The sequence below is a fragment of the Cyphomyrmex costatus genome, unplaced genomic scaffold (assembly GCF_001594065.2).
Source record: "Cyphomyrmex costatus isolate MS0001 unplaced genomic scaffold, Ccosl1.0 scaffold553, whole genome shotgun sequence".
Lineage (NCBI taxonomy): Eukaryota > Metazoa > Arthropoda > Insecta > Hymenoptera > Formicidae > Cyphomyrmex > Cyphomyrmex costatus.
This window is the reverse complement of record NW_017279734.1, coordinates 6,535-11,717: the sequence shown is the minus strand read 5'-3', so window position 1 is coordinate 11,717 and position 5,183 is coordinate 6,535.

Sequence of the window (5,183 nt, the reverse complement as noted above, 5' to 3'; positions counted from 1 at the left end):
TAATAATTTTTTAGGAAATTGAGCACTTTAGTGAACGAGTTTAAACTTTTGGACATTATTACTTAATTGCGTATGTAATTCTTCATGTTTCACTACATCATTAAACTTTTCAATGTACTGAAGAGGATCTCAAGCAAAGATCGAAACGTATATTTAATTGCAATAAAGAAATATTATCATACACATTATCATCTAGTGTCGGCTCATATTGGCATTTTTGATTATTTATGATTTATTCTTCTGAGCCTCTAATTATTACTTAATATTACTTTTCGTTTTTCAGATGAGAAGCGAATGTCATGACAAAGGATTTATTACACCTATCAATATATTAAAGAATGGTTAGAATAAGATTATAAGAATAGAAAAATATTTTAAATATATAATAAGATTATAAGGGTGCGATTACATGAAGCGCGGTACGCGGTACGCAGTACGTGAATCACTAGCTGCCTAGTTAGTTAACCGCGTACTGCGTACCGCCTATTTCTTTTCCGTGATATTACATGGAGCGCGGTTTACGGCACGGGCTACTGACAAACTCACATCACTATACGTTGCTATACACTTTTTAATGGAATTAATTGATTTAAACGCAATTATTAAGTAAATCTGTCAAAAAAATAAGAGTATCGATAAAGTGTACATAAAAATAAGTTAATATATTTAAAAAAATTCATACTAATGTCAGAGTTTGTCACTAGCCCATGCTGCAAACCGCGCTCCATATGTAATATCAGGGAAAAGAAATAGGCGATACGCGGTACGCGGTTAACTAACTAGGCAGCTAGAGAACCGCGTACCGCGTACCGCGCTCCATGTAATCGCACCCTAAGAAAAGAATAAGATTATAAGAATTGAGGTAAAATTTAGAGGTGTTACAGGGTTGCCACAAGTCAAGGAAATCAGGGAAGTAATGGAAATGTCAGGAAATTAAAAAACTGCGTCAGAAAAAGTCAGTGCTTTAGCACATTTGTCAGGGAAAATAAAATAGCTGTAAATCAATTTATAGTGCCTTGTGTTTCTATGATTGGTTTGGACTATCTTTTTTTTGGGAATTCGTTTCCTGAAGAAAATGTGTATCTATGTTACATTGCTGGATCAACGAAATATTTAACATTTTCCGTATTACGATAAAAATATAAGAACTTTGCAAAATATGTATTATTCCAAATCAAAAAAAATCTCAAAATTTTATCAATCAGGGAAATGTCAGGAAATTTTACGATTAAAAATTTGTGGCAACCCTGTAACTAATTTGTAACAATTTTTTAAATAACTAAGTTTTATTGTAATAAAAAATGCCGATACGGATAGACATTCAACTACTTTTCTTTATTTTTCATACATTTTATACGGTTGATGATTGTATCTTGATGTAAAAATGTATACAAGATAATTTGCTTTTATAGAAATTTTGCGTTGAACACACATGACTTTTTACATAAATATGTTTTTCGTTTTCTTGGGGAATTGTTGGCTTATTTATAAATTATTGTTTTTTTTTCGTAGTATGCGTAAAGTACGTACCTTACGCATCTTTTTCGGTGCATAAAGTTGAATTTTACGCATAGTGTGCGTAAAGTTGAATTTTACGTATAGTGTGCGTATAGTTGAAATTTTCGCATAGTATACGCATTATAATTAAAAATTCATAATTTTGAAATTGGCGCTTTTCTTAACACTCAATTCACTGCAACATCTATAACGATGAATACGTAAACAACCCCGGTCACTCGTACCGTCGCGCGTGATTGCAAAGTCAGTTTTCGCTAATCAACATGTACGGTGAGATCGAAAGTGACGAGGGTTATATTCCTCCCGAAATATTAGACGCTGCAGAAGAAGCACTAGGAGAATCACTACCAGAAAAATCACAAGTCATCTACGAGAAGAGATTTCAGGAATTTGTGCAATGGATGGCTGAGAAAAAAACAAAATCCTATGACGAAAAAGTATTTTTAGCGTATTTCAATGAGTTATCGACAAAATTAACACCATCATCATTGTGGTCTCGGTATTCAATGTTACGAACGATGGTTTATAAAGAAAAAAACATAAATATACAAAATTATACATTATTAAAAGCATTTATTAAAAATAAGAATATTGGTGGGAGAGCGAAGAAAGCCAAGACTTTCGAGGAGGCTGAAATTAAGAATTTCATCGACAACGCACCAGATTCAAAATATCTAGCAACAAAGGTATGTATAAGTTACCACAAGTAAATAAACAAACTTCTGATATCCGATATTCGCTTGTAAACACGCTGGTATATTTACAGGTTGGTGTGATTCTTGGAATTAGTGGGGCATTGCGACGCAATGAACTATATAACTTAAAAATAACAAATATGGAACGTCATGGCTCAGTACTATTATTTCATATATTAAACACAAAAACTCACACGGACAGATCATTTACAATTGAGGGCAAATATTACGAAATAATTGAAAATTATGTCAAAATGAGACCAGCGAACCTAAGAGTGGACAATTTCTTTTTGAGATACGACAAAGGGAAGTGCACACAGCAAGTAATCGGCATAAATACCATAGGCAACATGCCGATAAACGTAGCACAATGGTTAAACTTGCCAGACCCAAAACTTTATACAGGGCATAGCTTTAGACGCACATCTGCCACAATATTGTCAAATGCAGGAGCAGACATGTCAACTCTCCAAAAACATGGTGGGTGGAGAAGTGCGAAAGTAGCCGAGAGTTATGTAGAGCAATCGATAAACAATAAAAGAAAAATTTCTAATACGATTTTAAATTCAATCGAACAAAATTGCGAAAATGATGTTCCAGTAAAAGTAGCTAAAATCGTTCCGAATTCTTCACAATGTAACATAAACAATGAAAACAAAAACAATGCAGTTACTGTTAATATTAACATAAATAGTGCTAATTAATTAGTTTCATTTATAACCGTTAAATGTATATTTACTACAGTTATTATTTTCTCGTCATTACTTGCTACATAATATCACAACAAAAATACATAATCGCTAATGTTTATTTCTCACATACTTCTGTAAACTTGGAAGGTTTATAAAAATATATTTGAATTGGAATTACATGTTATTAACTTGTATGCTAATTTTTTAACCCATCCCTTATACATTTACATTATTTTTAATTTCTATAATTATATTCTAAATATTTTTATGCACGGGCGGGCGTGAAGTTCGTGCGTAAAGTTCAATTTTCAGTGCGTGAAGTGAACATTATTTCATTCGGTGCGTGAAGAAAACGGTCGTGCGTGAAGTGACTGTACTTCAGGCATATCTCAAGAATCCTCGCGCTACGGCATTTTTGTTTACCGTGTTCGTTCGAGTCGCGCCGTTTTTCGCGGGCATTGCATCATCTCTATGTCATTGCTATGTCAGAAATTTGTGAACGGGGCCATTTTACCAAGACTGTAAGTATCCTTCAACGTGTAAAAACTAATATTGGCTGCTTTCCAGCTACGACACAAGTAGACACTGCGTAACACAGTGAATCATTGCATCCCTGTTGTTTGCCTACGTTAAACGAGGATGAAACGATTCTCTGTGTTACACAGTGTCTGATTCTGTCCTTGCTGGAAAGCACCCATTGTATAAGTGTCCTTCAACGTGTAATAATTAATATTTTAATTTCTTAGTCGGGGGGCTGCCCCCCCCCCCCCGAACCCCCCCTCTGCTACCTGCGCCCCACGCACCACCCCATAAAGTCACACTCGCTTCGCTCGTGCGAATTTATAATTGTATAACACAGTGCACTCGTAAGGAAAAAACTTTACGCATACTATAAAAAAAATGATGTTCGATATGCGGGCGTAACCTTTACACCCTCATGTGATCGCAAGCACTCTCGGGCCGGCTTCGCCGACCCTCGAGCGCAGCGATCCCATTCGATGCGTAAAGTTTAACTTTACGCCCTTATATCGAAAACTACTATATGATCAATTCCTGTCAATTTCAAATTCTATTCAAATCGGCGTTCTCGGTCACTACATTTTTCTTGTAACACTCCTTCCGAAGCATGATTGAAAGTGGGAATTTAAGTAATTAAAATATAGTTTCGCTAAAATTAACTATCAAGTGGTATGATTATATTATTTCAACTTTTGGTTTATTTATTACTTGTTTTATACTAATATTGAACAACTCATCTTATTTATCTCAATTGGTGGAGCTTCCCATTACGTAAAACGTGAAACCATCTTGGATCTCTTCTTATCCAGCCCTGCCATTGTTAGCGTTGTCATAGGCCGGTATTCATAGTCGGTTCTTATTTCAAGACTGCCTTAAGTAATGTCTTAAGATGCTAAAGCGGCCCTCTGATTGGTTCGTAACTCCTCAAGATTAAACTTAAGACGGTCTTGAATATAAGAACTGACTATGAATACCGGCCATAGTTGACGCTGATGTTTTGGAAATGGCTTTTGAAGCCGATTTTTCTACTGTTGTTGACGCTACCAGGTACACTGGTGCTTCCACGGACGCTTCGGAAGCAGTATTACAAGAAAAATCTAGTGACCGAGAACGCCGATTCGAATAGAATTTGAGATTGACAGGGATTGATCATAAAAACAATAATGGTCGCGTTCAGCAGAATCAACTGTTGCGGAGCGGATCCAAAGACATAGAGAATGGACTGCGCGATCCGAGTGTCAAAATGGTCAACAAAAATGAGAGAGAGGAACCGTGGAAGACGGCCATCTCCCTCTCATTCTCTCTTCCATTACACCATGGAATGGAAAAAGATAGAGATGGCTGTCTTCCACGGACCCTCTCTCTCATTTTCGTCGACACATTTTGATACTACATAGATGCAGGATCGCGCAATCCATTCTCTATGTCTTTGAGTGGATCCGTGAACGCTCAATGCTATCGGATGATCTAAAAAAATATACCAATAGCAGTGAGCGCTCACGGATCCGCTCCGCAACAGTTGAGTCTGCTGAACGTGATTAATATCATAAAAATAATAATTTATAAATAAACCAACAATTCCACAAGACAATGAAAAAGATATTTATGTAAAAAGTCAGTCGGTATTAAAAGTACCACGATTGAATTATTTTTTTATTTTATATTTTATAATTATACTGGTATAGAGGAAGTGGTAAAAGAAATGGAATAAAAAAAATTGGAAGAATTTGGAGGAGATACAGAGAGAGAGGGAGGGAGG